We start from the raw sequence: 21,232 nt of genomic DNA on the forward strand, positions 1-21,232 counted from the left end.
GACTTATGAGTACACCTTGGCCAACGATTTCATTATTGACTTAATTGAATGAAACGCAGATCATAATCTCCTACTATTTAAGAGTGACGAATCCTTTATTGATCAATCACAACCTTCATACGATTTTTGACGTACCCGAACGATGTCGTATTATTCAACACCGTCAAAGTATGACTGTCTTCATATAAGGTACCATGACGACCTCAAGTCAAAGGACCAATTTCACTACCGAACGTTAGAGATTAACCACCGACACTCAGATAGTTATCCATGTGGAATCTCTAGACGGGTCTCCAATGTTTTGTTCTATAACAAACATCCACGTGTTCATTTAAATGTCACCACACTTTAACTTGTGAGATCAGCTACTTACTTCACAAGTAAGAAATGCCACACGTGATGGTCTATCCGTAATAACGATATCCGTATCTCGTTATTACTTACGACCACGGATGATTTAAGATTCAATCAGATGTAATTTGTATCTCACAATCACAACTCCTTATGATTAACAAATTACAAATATTTGAATCTACGAACTCTATTATTTATTTAATTGTCTATTAATTAAATAATAGATCTGCCATTTAATTGCATTAATTATATATAAAAGTATTTATGTCCAAAGTTGATTGGACCTAGGGCATAATACTTACAATGGCATGAATACATTTTCTCTTCTCCTGGCTCCGACCACATAGAATTTCCAGCCAGTGCCACGCAAATAAACAAAGGGGCATTTTTAAGAATTTTCAATTTTAAAGGTATGAGTTGAAAATTGTCAGCTCATTTGAATTTAGTGTCAACTTCTCTATTATACCCTTAATAAAAAGTTACATTTTGAAATAGTATTCTCGACATTTTAAATGTCGCTCTCGACATTTGATTTTTTTATCAATTTGTCACGAATTTTGAGAAATAACTTCCATGAGAAGTTACATTAAAATAATGTTTCTCGACATTTCATATGTCATTCTCGACATTTGAATATCGTTTCATTTCTCGAGAATGACATTTCTCTACATTTAAAAATGTCGTTCTCGACATTTTTGAATCAATGAAAAACATAGCATTTATTGTGATTTGACATGTATACTATTTGAAATACATATGGCAGGTCATGTGTCAAAATTTTATTGGCTAATAACAATATTGCAAAAATGTCCATTTTTTTGTCTTAGTGTGGAATTATAAATTGTTAATAAAGGTATTTTGGTCTAAATTCTTCCAAATTAGACATTTTGGCAATGATGGACATTTTTGCAAATGGCTAGGTAAAAATGGACATTTTGTGGAATTTCCTCGTAAACAAACAGTTGGATCGGTAAATTCGCACGCAGCTGCTCCACTTGTCTTAACCATACTATTGATTAATTAATTACAATTATATTGACAGACTCTCTACTAACAAACAGTTTGGTTTTTTGAGTTTCGAATTCAGATCTGAAAAGTAATAATGGGGAGAACGGACTACTTGGCCATGAAGACCGATCAAGAAACTGCGCGACTGCTTGATTCAGATTTCAATGAGCTCAAGATGGCTGCCAAGAAACTCATTAATCATGCCACCAAATTGGGCGGCCTTGGCTTTGGGACTTCTTTACTCGAATGTGTTGCCTCTTTTGCTGCCATGTCAGTTTTTATCTCACTATTTTTGTCAAATCTTACTTTTACTTATTTTATCTTAAATTGAATTGCTCGTTGATTTCGACCGTCAAGGAACTTTTGACGAGAATTATTGAAATTTTGATTTGTTTATGTTTTTATTTCCGGTCGAATCATAATGTGAGTCAAGTTTACCATGATACTAAACCGATTGGTAATGTAAGAAATCAGTACCAAATAAATCTCCACAATGATTGTTGTCATGGAAACTCAAGTGTTTTGAAACATATATAATACATGAATTGTTGACCTCGTGAATTGGACCTCCTACGTGGCCAACTGATAGCTACTCCGCGTGATTTTCCCTGCACACAATCAACACACGGTCAGACGCATACGACCGGAACCAGCTGGGGTAGTGGTGGCCGCATACATTTCGACGGTCAAATTAGTATCCGGTGATCGGAACAGTGCCTGGGTTGTGCAAGAGAGTGGGGAGGAGATTATATATTTTCTTGTTATGGAGAGCTAAGTTGCAAGAGTTTCATTACCTTTACCTCTTGTCAAACCTTGGGTATTTATAGGTGAGAAGAACCGTTGGATGTGAAACATGTGTATGTATCTGACGGTGTGAAGCGTCTGCTCATACGCATCAATCAGCCGCGTTTATAGAGCGGGCAGGTAATAACTTCTCCTGAGTTGAGTTGACATAAAGTTGATACGTCACATCAATTAGACCCTTGGAGACGTCAAATCAATTAAGCCTTGGGGGTAGAGAGAATCTTGACACAGATCCCTTTCTGAAAGTGGGGACGGAAGGAAAACCTTGGAGTGCATTGCGCTTCGCCCGGTTCGGTAGGATTGTTTCGGTGGGAGGAGTCACTTCGAAAACACTTCGGGTTGGTGGTGGACACCTCGTGTGGTGCAGTGGTGAAATTTTCGGTAGGAAGAGTGTACGACTGAATTTCGTGTATTAAAATATAGAAATTGTTACAAATTGTATTTTGATAAATATAAGTGATGTTGACCTTTTTGTAATTGCAAAATTGCAAAATCATCTTATTAATGATCTGAATAGACAAGGGGCCACGTGGTTTGAATCCTGGTCTTCAATAATTATGTTGAAAATTTGATTTGTCGAGATTTGACTTGTTTGGAACTTGAATCTTAAGGCTTAGACTTGGACTTGAATTTGATTTAATTTGAAGAAGCCTTTGATCGTCTTGAATTTGGCCTGAACCTGTTTGATTCGAAAAAAATTTTAATCTTCTTAGGATTCACCGAGCTAAGGCTTGACATAATTTCTTCTCTTCTTTCAGCCTCGAGATTTTTTCAGCACTTCGTGGCGTTCTCTGATTTCTTTCTTGCTTGCTTTCTGTGTCCCGTCTTATGGACCATTAGTCTTATTTATAGGGGAGGATTCGAGCTAATTTTGGTAATTACTCAATTATATTTAATTAAAAGAGATAACTAAGTAATTATAGTTTTATTTATTTGTTTGTTTATTTTATTTGTTTGTTTATTTATTTAAAATGTGATATGGGCCTTTGAATTTATGGATCTTAGTAGATTTCAATTTAATTGGGCTAATGATTTAAATCGATCCAATCCATTTTATTTTATTTACTTATTTATTTATTTATTTTTATTTTCATGTCTACAAATGCTCCCTCAAGATTTATTTATTTATTTATTATGAAATAAATAAATTAATAAATCTTGATTTTCAATTTTATTTTGATTTGATTTGTTCGATTTCGATTTTTTTTATCTCAAACATCTCATTAGTAAATTAATACAGATGAAAAAATTGAGAATAAAATGTGAATTTGATAGAAATTTTATCATTCAAATTTGAGAATAAAATTTCTTTTTGTTGAATTTTGATTATTTATTTATTTTATAGACTCATAACAAATTTGATTTAAGCAGGCCTTTTTATGTTTTATGGTAAATTGGGTTTAAGTGAAATCTATTACCCGTATATTTATATGAAGAAATTATGAGATTTAGGAACAAATCTGTTAAACCTTGCAAACAGAGGTAAACAAAAAGTTTTTTATTTTATTTTATTATTATTATTATTATTTTTGTCTCTCTCGTATTCCTCTCTGTCTCTTTTCTTTTTTTTTTTTTAGTATAATATTTTTTTCTTTGTACTCATTGCAGCAGAAACGTGAAAAACCAAAAAAACATATACCTGCAATGTGCAGCAAGTTTGAACCAATCAACAATTCAAGTTGGTTTCCTTTAACCTTTTTTTTTAAATTTTTTTTTTTTTTTGTTTAATCTTAGTTTCTTGGGCAACGAAATCCAACTGTACTGAAGTCAGAAACCAATTAACAATTCTAATTGGTTTCAAATTGATTTTGCTTCAACTCTTTTTGTTTCTTGGATGGGGGAAACCAACCGTCGCCAATTGGAACAGTTGAAATCCCTCTTCCTCTTTTTTTTTTTTTAATTTTTTATTTTTAGAATCTTTGTCTCTTTTACACGTAACTGTTTTTGACCTTTTGTTTGTTTCGTTTTGTTTTACTTTTTTTTATATATACACGTAACTTTTCTTCTTTATTTTTTTTATTTTCTCTTTAGTTTGATCCACCCTTTTTTTTAACTGTCCCTTTATTTTGACCCTTTTTTTGTTGATTATTTTGGTGTGATTATTTATTTATTATTTATTTTATTTATTTATTTATTTATTTTTGGACAAAATTGAAACTAACATTCTTCATTTTTTGTTGTTGCAGGGATTCGGTCTTTTGGAGCAAATCAAGGATTTTGTGGTTCAAGATTTTTCTGCGTGGAAAGGTTAGATTTTTTTTTGTTGCAATTATTATATGAGTTCAGAAATTAATAACTTATTAATAAACTCAAAATTGCAAACCTCCGTATATGTTGAGGATCAAGGACTGTCACTTTTCACCATCCAATGCACTTTTTGTTAAGGACCAAGGACCTGCTCCTTCCATCGTCCAATGCACTTTGTATTAAGGACCAATGACTGAATCCTTCGACCGTCCAAGGCACTTTGTGTTAAGGACCAAGGACTGACTCCTTCAACTGTCCAAGACATTTTGTGTTGAGGACCAAAGATTGGCTCTTTCAACTGTCGAAGACACTTTGTGTTGAGGACTAAGGACTTGTTTCTTCCATCGTCCAAGGCACTTTGTGTTCAGCCAAGGCACTTCGTGTTGAGGACCAAGGACTTGAGGACCAAGGACTTGTTCCTTCCATCGTCCAAGGCACTTCGTATTGAGGACCAAGGACTTGTTCCGTCCATCGTCCAAGACACTTCGTGTTGAGGACCAAGGAATTGTTCCTTCTATCGTCCAAAACACTTTTTATAGAGCCTGCTAACATATTTGGGAGACTCGGGATTTCAAACAATAAACCAATTTGAGAGGTTTACTGCCCCTTTTTTTTTGGCTGACCCTTTTTTTTTTTGCAGGCATGGCTGGAACAAGTTCTGATGATAAAATGTGTTCTAACATGCAATAAATTGTTGAGTTTAAAAATCAAGGTAAAAGTTATCTGCTTTTCAAAGATACTGATGTGAAGTACCATGCCCAGACCGGCGTACGAGGTGAACTTAAAGTTAGTGTCCATAAGTCAACGACAGATCCTTCCCCCGACCTTCTGGAGCCATTGTCGGAGTTGCATATGTCCACCATTAATGATTGTCACGAGAGTTTGAATACTGGTAAGTCCAATCGCTCTAGAAGTCATCTTTCCTTTTTGTGTCTTCCGCCTCATCATTCCCAGAGCATGGAGTACATCCCAAGGGCTGTGATTTGTGAGAGAATTGATAATAGAGAAATACGTTGGGGAAGCGCACTGGTCAGTTGAGGAGAGATTTCTTTTCTTCCAAAATTTTGGGAGTGGTCTTTGTGGGTCCAGAAACTTCTGCTCAAGAGGAATCTCCGAGAGTTAGCTTTTGCAGTCGGTTGTGCTGCAAAAGATTACCATCCCCCAAACTCCATTTACAGAGCTCTTTGTGAGGTTTGGTGTCCAGAAACCAACACCTTTGTAACTGCCAATGGTAAAATTGGCATTTCTCTTTGGGACATCCACGAGATAAGTGGACTTTCGATCTGGGTCATTATTATCAGGAAATAGTCTCAAGCCTTTCAGAGTTGACGGATCATCTTCCCAAGTCTTGTTTGTATCTCTTTAATGTTAACACACTGATTGCCCATGCGAATGAATCCAACAGAGTTACTCACGAATAGTGGATTAATTTCTGGTTTCATGAGAATGGTTGTGTCCCAAACCCTCGACAACACAAAAATTATAAGAATGCTATGAATTTAAATCCATTCAAAAGGTGCCATCAAAGAACACCAAAGGAAATACGGAGGCCCGTGGTGGCAGACAAGCCGAGAGACATTACTCGTAGGGATTGACGTCATTGGGGCAATTTTCCGGTATCTCTATCTATGGAAGAAGAAGAGGAGTTAGAGATAGCAGCCTATCTCTACCTATGGCTTTGTCGCTTCGTTCTTCCATCTGGGGACAAAAGTATAAGAGTCGAGACTTTTAAATCATCTTCTAGGATGGCAGGCGGATACACTTATAGTCTGGTTCCACCCATATTGGCGAGCATTTATAGTGGACATACACGAACATCTAACTATCAGGCAAATCCAGACCTCGGCTAAATTTCACATTCATTTCCTGGACATTTTCTTTATACTTGGGCAACAACTTATTTTGCCGAGGTGTTTATGCTCATGTAGACAAGAGTTATTCTCGCCCTATAATTCGAAGATATGCCGGAACTCTGAATGCTTTTCAATCTTGGGAGAAAAATGTCATTGATTGTCGAGAATTTATCCGTGGAGCGATGAACACCGATAACTTTTGCTGGAATCCATTACCCTCATCGTCTCATTCTGATGTACGTGTGGATGACCAACCGAGGTCTGTAGATACTTCAGAATTCATGATGAGTATTCGATCTGGATTTGTCTCTTATCATCGAGGAAATTCACCTTTCATTCTTGAGGCGTATAATCCTCATAGGTTTGCGAGACAGTTTGACTTTAGACAGAAATTTCTCGGTTCACCAAGAAAGTTGAATATTGCCCCCAGTGTAGGCGACATGTATCGGGTTTGGTTGTCCCTAACTCGGATAAAAAGTGGGTATGTATTTCATATTCCAGAGTATGTGAGGGATATACATCAAAACATTGATGTTGAATACCATACTTGGTGGAATAGCAAAGTGTTACCACTCTTGACCAAGGTCCAGGTGCAAGTCTTATTTTCTAGTGAGAGCCGTGACTTTGTTCTTGGCTCCACTCTGAACAGGGTTTTAGCTAGAGAGTTAAACCCTCCAAATGCTGCTCCTGAAGAGGCTTCTCGAAAGAGAGATCTAAACCAACAAAATAAAAGAGGTATTAAGAGAATCAAAATTATAGTTCCCTCAACAAAGGTTGCTACCACCTCTGAGCCTGTTGATAAGGTGCCAAAAGTAATTTTGATTCCAGATCACAGCAATCCTGGAGATCGAGCATCACAAGCACCAGTAAAGACTTTGACTCCAGAAGATGAAAGTTCTGGAGATCAGGTATAGTTCTCCCCTTTTTTATGTACTGTTTGTATCTAATTTTCTGTCACAATCTTCAATTTCAGGCTCCTCTTTCTCGAATATACAAAATCAAACAACCAATAGAACCGAGGCCACTTCAAGCTATTCCGAGTCTTTCAAAATGTGAAGTTGGAGCTTCTCACATTAGCTTCAGCCTCCTGACAACATCATCGGGTAGTGTATTTTTAGACATGTCGCCCAGGACACGAAATTCAGGTATGTGCCTTGTTGTTGTTTGCTGCACTTCCCCATCCCCTTTTTTTTTTGAAATTATGCTCCATTTTTTTGTAGGTTTTCCAAGCATCCCTGAAGAACTAAATTTCTCCATGAATCCAAACTTTTTGCAAGATCAGACTGGCGAGAATGACGGGCGAATCGATGCACTTCAAGGAATAGATGGTATTCATGATTCTCATGACCTTCTTTGCAAATATCCGGGCACCATCAATGGAGGTACTTTGGCGCACGTCATGGACAATTTTAATGCTGAAGATGAAGTAAATTTAGGGACTATGAGAGCTAACATTTCAGAGATCAATCAAGGAGTTCATGTCGTTCCATCTTCGTTGGCTTTAGTCAGTATTCCGCCTTCACAAACAAATAATTATCGGGCTGCACCAATCTGTTCTTTCATGTCTGGTCCTCCACCTGGAATTACCCAAGAGTCTCCTTATCTGAAGGCTGCTCTGCAAGATGCTATGAATAATTACCTCCAGAAATGTTTTAAGGATGTCATAAAGTATGGATTCTCCAATATTCGATCTTGGTGGGATGAAAATAATTTAATTCTTCAAAATGTGATTACCAACTCATTCCACGCAGACCCATCACCTTTGATGAAATGCATGGATGTGTTTCTGAAAAAAATTGACTCTTACTTGTCTGAAAGAAAACAGCACTTGGATTGTCCAACCGTTGAAGAAAAAGCGGAGGAGTTGAAACTTTTGAACATTCAGCTGGAAGTGAAGGATTCCACGTGTTCTTCGTTGAGAGGCAAAATTAGTGAGCTAACCTTTGAACTAGATAAACTTCGTGATGAACTTCAAACCTAAGAGGAAGACAAAAGTATGATTGGAACCAAGAAGGCAGCATTGGAAGAAGCACAGACAAGAGATGTGGTTAGCATAGCATCCATTGACCAGAAAAGGAAGACCCCTTGAAGATAGTTTCCTACGAGTGATCAATGGCGAGTGATCTTGATGAAGTCATGAATTTCTGATCTTTTTTTAAGACCATATTGTTTGAATTTTGACTTACTATTTTTATTTAGATGAACTTTTCTTTTTCATGTTTCTTGTGTTTTTTTTACAGCAATTGATAAACAAATCGAATGAATTAATTAGTTGTGACTGAACTTGAGTTTATAATTTATTCAAACTGCCTACGTACGCAAATGGGATCAAGTCGAATGTAGTTCATTACAAGAACACAATTTTTTTGTACAATGAAATATTTAAAAATAAAGAACTTCAGGCATAAAAACGCTTTAAAAATTTTCCATTGATAGGTCCGATTTGCAATCCATCTTTGTCGATGATCTTGTACGCTCCGTTAGTGAATGCATGAGTAACAAGAAATGGACCGTCCCGTTTAGGTTGGAACTTGCCCCCTGTTTTTCTTGTGATTATGATCGGCCTGCGCACGGAAAGTACCAGATCTCCAACTTAAAATGATCTTGATCGCACCTTTTTGTTGAAAGACCTGGCCATTCGAGCTTGATAGCACTCTAAATGCATTTGTGCTTCTAACCTCTTCTCATCCAAAACTTCTAGCTCTTCCAATCGAAGGCAGGCATTTTCTTCAATTGTCAAACCTTCCTGGATAGCAATTCGAAGTGACGAAATTTGACACTCCAGGGGAAGGACAGCTTCTACCCCATATACTAAGGCATAAGGAGTGGCTTGTGTTGGAGTCCGATAAGTAGTTCGATAAGTCCATAAGACTTCACCGATTTTCTCATGTCAATCTCTTTTTGATTTGGAGACAGCCTTTTTCAGTAGACTGCATAGTGTTTTGTTGAATGCCTCTGCCAATCCGTTAGCTGCCGCATTGTACATGGGCGAGTTGTACTGTTTGAATCCAAACTTTGCACATAAATTGTTTATGTGGCTATTGCAAAATGGCTTGCCATTATCAGTTATGATATTTCGCGGGACACCATATCGATAAATGATTTGGATACGAATGAAATTTGTGACATTTTCTTTCTTTACTTCATTCGATGGTATGGCTTCGGCCCACTTAGAGAAGTAGTCGGTCCCGACGAGGATGTATGCATGCCCTGCTGAAGAATTTGGAGTTATAGATCCAATTACATCGAGACCCTATGCATCAAACGGCTATGAAGCTATTGTTAGATGTAATGGATTCAGAGGTTGATGGATGAAATTTGCATGGATTTGGCAAGCTTCACATTTTCTTGCATAATCCATGGAGTCTTGTACCATAGTTAGCCAGTAATATCCCATAATCTTTATTCGAAAATGGAGTTTGGGTCCAGACTGGTTGGCACCACAAATTTCAGAGTGGGCTTCTTCCACGACCTGTGTTGCTTCATCATTACTTAGGCATTGAAAGAAAAATCCATCAAATGATCGTCGATAAAGTGTTCCCTTATAAAAGATAAAGCGAGAGGCACGCCTCTTGATTTTTGTTTATCGCCTTGGATTATCTGGTAGCTTTTGATGTTGAAGGAAATCGATTATTGGCTGTCTCCAATCTTCTCTTTCCTCATCTTCGACTACTTCGACACTATTATTTTCTTCTAAATTATTGGGTAGCAATGACGAAAGCACCCATCTTTGAGCAATTGATATGGAGTGGGAAAATTCTTCATCTGATCTAGCTAAAACAGCAGCCAAATTAGCTAAGGCATCAGCTTCCTTATTCTCACTTCTCGGAACGAATTTGATTTTTATCGAATCAAATCGTCTCATAAGCACTGCCGCATGTTCATGATATGGCTTCAAGTCTGAATTACGGACTTCATATTCAGCTAAAAGTTGGTTGATTATCAATTTAGAATCTCCAAAGACTTCCAGCTGGTGAATATCCATATCTAAAGCTGTCTCTAAGCCGATGATAAGAGCTTTATATTCTATAACATTATTCGAACATTTCTCTGTTAAGGCAAATGAGTAAGGCATGACGAGATCATGAGGAGTGATGACGACCACTCCTGCTCCGGCACCATAACTTCGGGTTGCCCCGTCGAAGAATAGCCTCCATGATGGTATGATTTCAGTGAATAGAACTTCTTCATCGGGAAGGTCTTCCTGAAGTTCCCATTCTGCTGGAATTAGGTGGTCAGCAAGGAAATCCGCCAAAGCTTGTCCTTTAATGGCTTTTTGTGGAATGAATTTGATGTCGAACTCAGACAACAATAATGCCAATTTTTCAATCCTTCCAGAAAGAATCAACCTGGACATTATGTACTTCAATGGATCAATCTTCGAAACAAGATTGATTGTGTGTGATAGCATATAATGTCTCAACTTTTTTAGCTGCGAAGATTAATGCGAGGCATATTTTTTCAATAGGCGAATACTTCATTTCAGCACCTACCAGTGTTCGGCTCAAGTAATAGAGTGCATTCTATTTTCCTTCTTCATTAACTTTTCAAGAAGTGCCCCTAGAGAACATTCTTGTGATGTAACATAAAGAGTCAGCGACTTCCCTGGAACTGGAGCTGTGAGTACTGGTGGATTGTTTAATGCTTTGGAAAGCATTTTAACAAGCGTCATCCCATTCAAATGGTACATCTTTCTTCACCAATTTGTTGAATGGATGACAATGTCCGACTAGATTAGAGATAAATCTTCGAATGTATGCAAGTTTTCCTTGAAGACTTTTCAATTCACGTGCATTTCTTGGCTCTGGCATGTTGATTATAGCTTCAATTTTTGATTGATCTATTTCAATGCCCCGGTGTCGAACAACGAAGCCGAGAAATTTTTCAGAGGTGACGGCAAATTCACATTTCAACGGATTCATCTTTAATTGATGACTTCGAAGTTTTTTGAAAACAGCTCGTAAATCTTGTAAATGATCGTCGCGTCTTTTTGTTTTATTTTAACAACAAGATCATCCACATAACATTCAACGTTCTTATGTAGAATATAATCAAAAATCTTTTGCATTGCACGCTGGTAGGTTGCCCCCGCATTTTTTAATCTAAAAGGCATAACTTTGTAACAATATATGCCTTTATGGATACGAAATTATATGAGTTCCTCATCTTTTGGGTTCATCCGTATCTGATTGTATCCGGAAAACCTGGTCATGAAAGATAAGACTTCATATCTGGTAGTTGCATCCACCATCAACTCTGTTATTGGAAGTGAAAAATCATCTTTCGAACATGCTTGATTCAGATCCCAAAAGTCAACGCAAATTCATAATTGCCCGTTCTTCTTTTTTACAGGAACAATGTTTGTGATCCATGTTGGATATTTCACTTCGCGTATAAATCCAGCTTCAATAAGTTTGTTGACTTCCATTTCAATTTGAGGAATCAGTTCTGGTCGAAATCTTTTTTGAGGTTGTTTGACCGGTCGAACTCCATGTCTTACTGCAAGATAATACACTACAACCTTAGGATTTAACCCCAACATTTCTTTGTAAGACCATGCAAACACGTCTTTGTATTCGTGAAGCAAACTAACGTACTCAGATTCTTCCTTCTGACAGAGAAGGGAATTTACAAATACTGATCTTGAGTCTTCTTCGGTCCCCAGGTTCAATTGTTTCAAGTCATCCACAGTAGCTTGTCCCCCTTCTTCACAAGTAGGTGGGGCTGGTTCAGGTTCATCAGTTGTGACAGAACTTTCGGACTGGGAATCTGAATCGGGAGCTTCTTCAAAGGCTATGTGATTGATAGAGACTTCTTCCTTTTCTTCACTCTCCTTTAGGGATGGACAAACTTTTTGCTGTCTTCGTCTTTTTCTTGACCGTTGTGGCTTTAGGCTTGGATCAGAAGTTTTAATCCCAAGTTGAGAAAATGTAGATTGTCTTTGAGATGACATTTGGAGAGCTTGTGCATTCCAATCAATTTGGGTAGAAGAAGAAGAATCTTCGCTTAATCTTTGGAAGACAGAAACTTTACCTTTTATATTAACCATTAGGGAGGGTTCTCCTTTTAACCTTTTAAACACTGAAACTTTGTCATTCTCATTTTCAATTCAATCGAACACTGAAGGTTTTGGCTTTTCAGATTTTTCTTCTGCAACTTCATAAATTTAAATCATGGGATTTGAGGAAACCTTTTTGACCTTAATCTTTCTCGGTGGATTGGGATCATATCCCAAACCATACCTGGGTCGGGACATCAAGGCTCCGTCAGAATTAGAAGGGGGACGCCTTCCTGAAAGGATAGCATCAAGATCACCTAATTTACGAGGCTCTCCTTTTCTAAACCCAGCATTTTCGAACAACTTTTTAACTTGAGGATTGTAACATCCTTTGAAAGTTTGTTTTGATTCAGCAGCTCCTTCTTGTTTGGACGAGCTGGAAATATAAAGTTTTAATATGTTGGGAACAGATGTTGAAGCCTCTGATGTAGATTTATATTCTTTCGGGCCCGCCATAAGTTGGTGGGGCAGAAGAAATTTTGGGATACTAGGTATTGGAAGAGTTAACTCTTTTCTCAATACCTCAATATCAGTTGATTCTACTTGAGGTTTTTTACCTTTAGTAAATCTTGACTTATCTTTGATAAGTTGATGAGATTGAGCAGCACTAGACGTATCATGATCATTTGTATCTTCTTTGATTTTGAATCCAGATATGGTCAACCCTGAAGAATTTCATTCTTCACCTTCCATGTAAAACTTGGCATCGGCAAAATGAGATTCTTCTTTGAGAAAAGGTTTCGACTCAACTACCACACATTTGACTTCTCCATCTCGGCTATATTTGAAGCATTGGTGCTAAGTCAAAGGTACCACTCTAGTTTCGTGTAGCTAAACACGTCTAAGGAGTAACTTGTATGATGTTTTAGCATTAATGACATGGAAAAGAGCCGAGAAGATTAACTCTCCTATTTGCAACTTTAGGCTTATCATGCCAATGGCTCGTTGACCTTTTTGATTGAATCCTTGAATCATGATTTTACTTCTGGATAGCTTACCAACATTGATTCCAATTTTCTTCATTATTTTGACCGGCATAATATTTACAGCAGATCCACAATCGATATTATACGATTTATCATGCAACTCTTGAATATAACCGCTGACATACAGTGGTCTATTATGTGGATGTGAACCCAGCTGTAAATCTCCATCGTTGAATGTTATGGTGGCCATACAGTCTTGAGGAGTTGTGGCTATATTCTAAAGCTTTGCTGTCGTATTCTTCCGGATCGATTAATGCTGCGACCAAGGCCATCCGATCATCGAAGGGAAGGGCAAGAGATTCTGCTAGACTTGTATTGGCAGGAATATTATTGAGTCGTGAAATAGTTTTCTTCTGTTTTGAAGTCTGCCTTGATACGTTCTTCATTTCATGTTTCTCCTCCACATTGATTACGTTGGAGGTTAGATATTCTTTATCAAAGAAACCCTTAGGAAAGTAATCACCCAAGGTCGGTAATCTAGGAAGAACGCGTGGAGCTACTCCCTTTTCGGTTGATTTAGTAGATACTCTTGACTTGGCGCAGGCCTCCTTCTTTGATTGTTCCTTGGTCTTGATTTCTTGTCACAAAAGTTAGAAATTGGGAGTCGTGGAGCCTTCTGACAACGTCTTTTTACTAGAGTCCATGCCCCCTGATCTTCTTCTAGTGTTTCTTCTTCATTGGGTTGAATTTTCACACCTAATTCCTCCAGCTTTATTCTTGCAAGAGGCGTAGAAGGTAATATTTTACCTATTTTGTTTGGCATTCTATATTTCTCTTTCTTCTTTTTGAAGGTAGACCAGCCGTCACCGATCTCATCTTTTAATTCTGAGTTGAAATCCCAAACATCCAAGTCACCTATCATAATTTCATAAAAGGTTGGATGATTGGGTGCGCATGGTCCATTCATCCCTGGATAGATATAACTGGTGGTGATTTCTCCGTCTACCTTAAATTTCACTGGGATGGCTCCTTCCAGGAGTTGAGGTCCAAATTTCTCAACGGAGGATTTACAGGCATCGTGTACATCAGAGAATGTTTGTTTCTTTCCTGGAATGGGAATTGGATCAAATGATCCAAATGAAACCATCGAGCATGCGGCTGTTGGATTCTCTCCGGTCTCAAGTTTGATCTTATTTTCTTTGTCCAAGCGAACAATAAGATCTTTTAAAACAAAGCATTTTTCCACTGGATGGCTAATGATCCCGTGAAATTTATAGTATTTAGATGATCGATCTTACCAGCCTCCTCAGGTCTTTTTGGTACTGGAAGTTCAATTATTTTCTGTTCAAGGAGCTAATCCAGAATTCCAGAAACTTCTGAATCTGAGAATGGGTACTCCCTTCCTTCAAGTTCCTTTAGAGTCACATGACTTCTGCTTTGGACTTGTCATTTGTTAGGTCTGAACTCTAGCTTCGATTTTGAGTTCGAGCTCGACCCTTAGAAGGCTATCTTTGTAGGAACAGTAAAAATCGCTATAGCCTCTTTGAATTTACTTGTCTTGACGTCCTTCTTTATATCCTTCTTAGGATATTTCTTGTCACTTGGTAAATAACACCCATGCCTTTCAATTTGGAGCTCCAAGTCATGAGCACGTGTTGCCAATTCTTCGAATGAGTGAGGCATGTTTGCTTGGAGATTATAGAGTAATCCCCAATGAATGCCTTGTACACACATGTCGATAGAAGATGCTTCACTTATTCGTTCTTTACAATTAAGCACAAGGTTTCTCCAGCGTTCAATGTACTCTACTACAGGCTCTTCCTTGCTCTGCTTTGTTCGAGCAAGTTCTGGAAGGCTGACAGTTCACCGAGTGCTGTAGAAGCGTGTTAAGAACTCTCGCTCGAGTTGATCCTAACTATCAATTGACCCTGCCAGTAAGTCTGTGTACCATTCAAATGCAGAACCTTTGAGGGAGTGTACGAACTGCTTCACATTGTGTCATTGTAAGTACCTGCATTGTTACACGTCTCAATAAAATGAGCAACATGTTGCTTTTGGTTGCCCTTTCCGTCAAAACATTGAAACTTCGGAGATTGGTAACCAAGTGGCATCCTTATTTCGTCGATTCGACGACTATAGGGTTTGGCATACACCAATGAAGATTGTAACGAACCACCATATTGGGCACGAATGGTGTCCGCAATCATATGTTGAAGTTGTTAGACGGACAGAGAGCCAACGGAGAGTTGAGTGGCGTCACGCAACACATTTTGAACAATTGCTCGATCATGTATATCTTGCTTCTGTTGATGCTCTTGGACTTCTAACTCTTTGACCTTGGAAAATCCTAAATTTTCCCGATCTTCTTTAACCGGTGGATTTTGCAACTCTAGTTTATGCATGAGTGCGGCAATTTGGGCATCTTTTTCTTCTAACGACTTTGTTAATTAAAGCCATTTGTTGGATTCGATCATTTGAGCCTGATGCCGCTTCTGTGACCATCACTGGCTCAAGTGATTCTTCAGATGAAGTATCATCTTCCCACTTTTGAAGAGAAGTAGCATAAGGGGATCCAGATAAGGATCTACCACTGGAGATGGATCCTGAACGAGAGTCTTTCGTCGAACTCATGGTTTTTTGTATCGAATCAGAGTTTGACTTTTTGAAGGCAATTTTCATTCTGTTTTGTTTGGAGAATTTCTTTAGTGGTGTGACCAGTTGAGTTTTCCCAGTTTTTGTTTGGGCCCTGGTCACGTGGAAGAGTTCAGCAAGTGTCTCTTCGAGACGAGTCATAGTTTGTTTCGCCTTTTCGCCTGCCATTGCTGATGTAGTATTTGAAACTTGAAAATTTTGAGATCAAAAGATGAGAGGACAAGAAGGTCCCATCGGGCGTGCCAAGAAATTTGTATGACGAAATTTCGTGTATTAAAATATAGAAATCGTTACAAATTATATTTTGATAAATACAAGTGATGTTGACCTTCTTGTAATTGCAAAATTCTCTGATTAATGATCTGAATATTGAAGACGAGGGGCCACGTGGCTTGAATCCTTGTCTTCAATAATTTTGTTGAAAATTTGATTTGTCGAGATTTGACTTGTTTAGAACTTGAATCTTGAGGCTTGGACTTGGACTTGAATTTGATTTAATTTGAAGAAGACTTTGATCTTCTTGGATTTGGCGTGAACCTTTTGATTTGAAGAAGATTTTAATCTTCTTAGGATTCACCGAGCTAAGGCTTGACAAAATTTCTTCTCTTCTTTCAACCTCGAGATTTTTTCAGCACTTCGTGGCATTCTCTGCTTTCTTTCTTGCTTGCTTTTTGTGTCTCATCTTATGGACCATTGTTCTTATTTATAGGGAAGGATTCGGGCTAATTTTGGTAATTACTCAATTAGATTTAATTAAAAGAGATAATTGAGTAATTATAATTTTATTTATTTGTTTGTTTGTTTATTTTGTTTATTTATTTAAAATGTGATATGGGCCTTTGGATTTATGGACCTTAGTAGATTTCAATTTAATTGGGCTAATGATTTAAATCGACCCAATCATTTTTATTTTATTTACTTATTTATTTATTTATTTTTATTTTCATGTCTACAAGGAGTCACTTCGGAAACACTTCGGATTGGTGGTGGACACCTCGTATGGTGTAGTGGTGAAATTTCCGAAGTGGTTTTGATAGGGTGTAACAGTGATCCCCCAAGTTGAGGCATGAATATTTATATCATTGGTGGACTTGTTTCCCCGATTGAGTATGCCTGCCTTGGTTTGTGATAAAGAACTGGCGTTGAAGGGCGAAGTGTGTAGATGGCCCGAAAGCTTGTGGGTCGATTTTTGTGCTCATCCGTTACCGATGCGCTGACCCACAGGACGACGCTTTGGGAGAGAGCTAAATCTTTGTAAAGCTTAGGAGGAACGCAGCTACCGAGGCGATGACCCATAGGGGATGCCGCGTCAGGTGCGTCTAAGCTTTCTAAAGCTGAGTAGGGAGCTCATTTGCCATCGATGCGCTGACTCTTAGGAGACGATGCGTTGTGAGGGCTAAATCTTTGTAAAGTTGAGGAGGAACGTAGCTATTGAGGAGATGATCCACAGAGGACTTCACGTCAGGTGCGTCTAAGCTTTGTAAAGCAGAGTAGGGAGCTCATCTGCCACCGATGCGTTGACCCTCAGGGGACGACGCGTTGTGAGATGGCTAAATCTTTGTAAAGCTTAGAAGGAACGCAGCTACCGAAGCGATGACCCACAGGGGACTCCCCGTCAGGTGCATCTAAGCTTTGTAAAGTTGAGTGGGGAGCTCATCTGTCACCGATGCGCTGACCCTTAGGGGACGACGCATTGTGAGATGGCTAAGTCTTTGTAAAGCTTAGGAGGAACACAACTACCGAGGCGATGACCCACAGGGGACTCCACATCAGGTACGTCTAAGCTTTGTAAAGTTGAGTGGGGAGCTCATATGTTACCAATGCGCTGACCCTTAGGGGACGATGCGTTGTGAGATGGCTAAAGCTTAGGAGGAACGCAGCTACTAAGGCGATGACCCACAAGGGACTCCGCGTCAGGTGCGTCTAAGCTTTGTAAAGTTGAGTGGGGAGCTCATCTACCACCGATGCACTGACCTTTAGGGGACGACACATTGTAAGATGGTTAAATCTTTGTAAAGCTTAGGATGGCGCAGCTACCGAGGCGATGACCCATAGGAGACTCCGCGTAAGGTGCGTCTAAACTTTGTAAAGCTGATAATTTTGATCCGAGGCGAACATTTATGACATCAAATGATTTGACACTTGTCGCATATTTTCAAGGCGACGTTGGGTACGATGCCCATTCTCAGAAAAGGATGCTGCGGCTACTTATTGTAGATGGCTGATGGTGATCGAGGTGACGCATTTTGTGAGCGTGAAGGTCAGAGCTTGATCTTGGGCATAGATCAAATCTGGCGTTTCATATTAACGGCTCAGATTTATGATACGATGGACAACCTAGATTGATTGTGTTTGAATTCAACGGTGGAGATCGGTTGGGACGCTCAATAAAAGGTGGACTTGAGCATTTTAGGAGTTTTTTACTTTTGTGAAATCAGAAAAACTATTTCCTCTCAAGATTCTGGCATTTTTCGGCTTTGTACAACCATTCTGCAGCCACATTTCTAGTTTTCGACGATATCACGTTGGGTGTTGATCTTTTTCGACCGTAGGTCCCTCAGTTTCTTGAGTTCTAGTAAGTATTTTCCAAGTTTTTTCACATTTTTGTATTCTGCAATTGCTTCGGATGGTAGTGGGGCTTCGAGAAGGGATTTAGATGTGGTGAGGGTGGATGAGATTATTTTGGCGATGCCCAGTGAGGTTGCCAAGGCGATATTGGGAGAAATTATATTTGGATAAGGCATGTACGCCCGGTAGATACATCAGAACACTAGGGGGCTTCATATTACCCGTCGAAATTGAAGGAGGCCGATCTGGGTAGATATAGGGCTGAATATAGGATACCTGATAGTGTAGAATTGATATTATCAGAGCCTATGGAAAGGGCTTGCTATCCTAGGCCGGGGTGTGTGGCCGTGAGCGAGGCACTTTTTAGGGCTGGACTTAGCCTCCCTCTCCATCCCTTCTTTAGGCTGATGATGAGGTCGTACGGGTTAGCTCCGACCCAGCTGAACCCGAACTCCTGGAGGGAAATGGTGGGGTCCTGGATGTTATGGAAGGAGGCGTCGCTAGGGGTGGAGATGCCCTTCTCGATTTTTTAGACCCTATACATCCCTAAGGTAGCAGCTGGGGGGACAAGACTAGGAGGTGGCATTATTTGACCTCATGGACTTTTTGGGCATGAACACTGAAGAGCCCATCAAAGAAGTGCTGGGGGCTCTACCTCCCGAGACGGCAGCGGTGGCAGTGGTCCATAACAAATACTGGACCGAGGAGTGGAAGGACCACACTGCATCGTGTACTGTCGAAGACCTCGTGATGGCCAACAGTGCATGCATAGCTAGGGCCCTCAGCACAAGTGTTCAGATGGAAGGCCTGATCAAAGAGCTGAGGGCCAAAAACATTGACCTGGCCAAGTGCCTCGAGGAGGCAATGCAGTATGGGGACGAGGTCCAAGCCGCCTGGGAGAAGGCCTCTAAGGCAGAGTTGGTGAAGCAAGAGGCGGAGGGCCAGCCGATGAGGGCCAATGCCGAGTTTGAAAGGCTGAAAAAGGAGCTGCACGAAACTGAGTGCCAGGTGGATGCTCTGACGATGCGAATTGATCATGCCAATGAGCACCACCTCCTGGCTACTTCAGCTCTAGAGGCCTCCAACAAGGAAAAGGCTAAGCTGAAGCAGCAGGCGGAGGCCCAGGCTGAAGTGATTGCTTCCTTGAAGGGGTAGTTGAAGTCGACAGGGGAGGTGGCTATGCAGAATGTCATTGATCACTTCGAGGAGCACCCCCTGTACGACTTCGCCAACTATTGGGCCTCTTGGAGTGCACAAGGACTGTTGGGTCGGTTGAAGGAGGTCCATCCCATTTTGGACATATCCTCTTTGGAGGTAGAGTTTGGTGGGCCTACTGGAGGCCGGCCTAACAGGTTTGCCGAGGAAGCTCTAGAGGCCCTCCCCAGAGGAAAAACCGACGGTCGGGAGGGAAGATGCCCCAGTAGAGTAGGGCTATTTTTGTAATGGCTTTGGCCTCCCTTTTTGTAACTTGATTTTAAGATGAATGGAATGAAAATTTTTCTTTCAAGTATTAGTGCTTCCTTCTTTTTCTTATGTTGAACTGTTTATACTTGAATAAATGAATGATAAGCACTTAAGCAAACATTAAGCACCACTTACCAATAACCAGTCGATAAAAGTATATCGGATCAATAATATATTTAAGAATCGAGGCGACAACTCATTAACTGATGTGACACAAAGAACTGAAGTATCATTACTTAGAAGTTACATTATCCTTCACTAAGGCAATTTCAGCACTTAGTAAGATAAGGAAGTTACAAATGAGATCGGATCATGACAAACACTTATTAGATAACATGGAGATCGGATCGAAACATATGATCATCATTGATAGTACTTCCTCAAGTGTTTAATGTTCAATTGATGAGGAAGTACTCTCCCTGTCATGTTTTCAATTTCGAAAGTACCAGGTCGGGACTCCTTGCAGATGCGATAAAGACCTTCCCAATTCTGTCCAAACACTCCGGCCCCAGTTGGCCTTGACGATTGGAAGATCCTTCTAAGGACGAGGTCCCCCAATCGAAGAGTTTGATTTCTGACCTTGGAGTTGAAATATCGAGTCATCTTTCTTTGATCCTTAGTCAGTTTCACTTGCGAGGTATCCCTCATTTCTTCAAGGAGGTGGAGTTCGCTCATTCGAGTTTCGTCATTTCCGATCTCATTGAAGTGTATCTGACGATATGATGGGGCTCCTACCTCGACCGGGCTCATGGCTTCGACTCCGTAGGTCATTGAGAAGGGTGTCTCCCCTATCACGGTTCGGCTAGTTATGCGAATGGCCCAGAGGACATGGGAAAACTCATCGACCCACGCCCCCTTCAAGACATCAAGCTTCCTTTTCAGGGTATGCTTGATGGTTTTGTTCACCACCTCAACTTACCCATTTGCTTGGGGGTGATAAGGCGTTGAGAAATCCTTCTTTATCCCCAGTTCGTTGCATAAGTCTCGCATCTTCTTATTATCGAACTATCTCCCGTTGTCGAACACTAAGGAGTGGAAAATGTCGAACTCGCAAATGATGTTCTTCTAGACGAATTTTATAGTATTCGCCTTGGTGATCTTGGCAAGAGGTTCAGTCTCGACCCACTTGGTGAAGTAGTCAATGGTAACAATGGCAAAAGTCGCACTTTCTCTTCCTTTTGGGAGCGGACCAATGAAGTCGATGCCTCATTTGACGAATGGCCACGGACTGGTGACTACGGAGAGGCTCTGAGAAGGCTGTCTTTGAATATTTGAGAAGCACTGGCACTTATCACATT

At 39.7% G+C, this 21,232-nt stretch overlaps 1 pseudogene; it reads left to right on the forward strand.

Annotated features, from left to right (window-relative positions):
• The first annotated feature begins 1,281 nt into the window (after positions 1–1,281).
• Positions 1,282–21,232, forward strand: part of LOC111400970 — a 32,371-nt pseudogene continuing 12,420 nt past the window's right edge.

The sequence above is a fragment of the Olea europaea genome, chromosome 10, assembly GCF_002742605.1.
Source record: "Olea europaea var. sylvestris chromosome 10, O_europaea_v1, whole genome shotgun sequence".
Lineage (NCBI taxonomy): Eukaryota > Viridiplantae > Streptophyta > Magnoliopsida > Lamiales > Oleaceae > Olea > Olea europaea.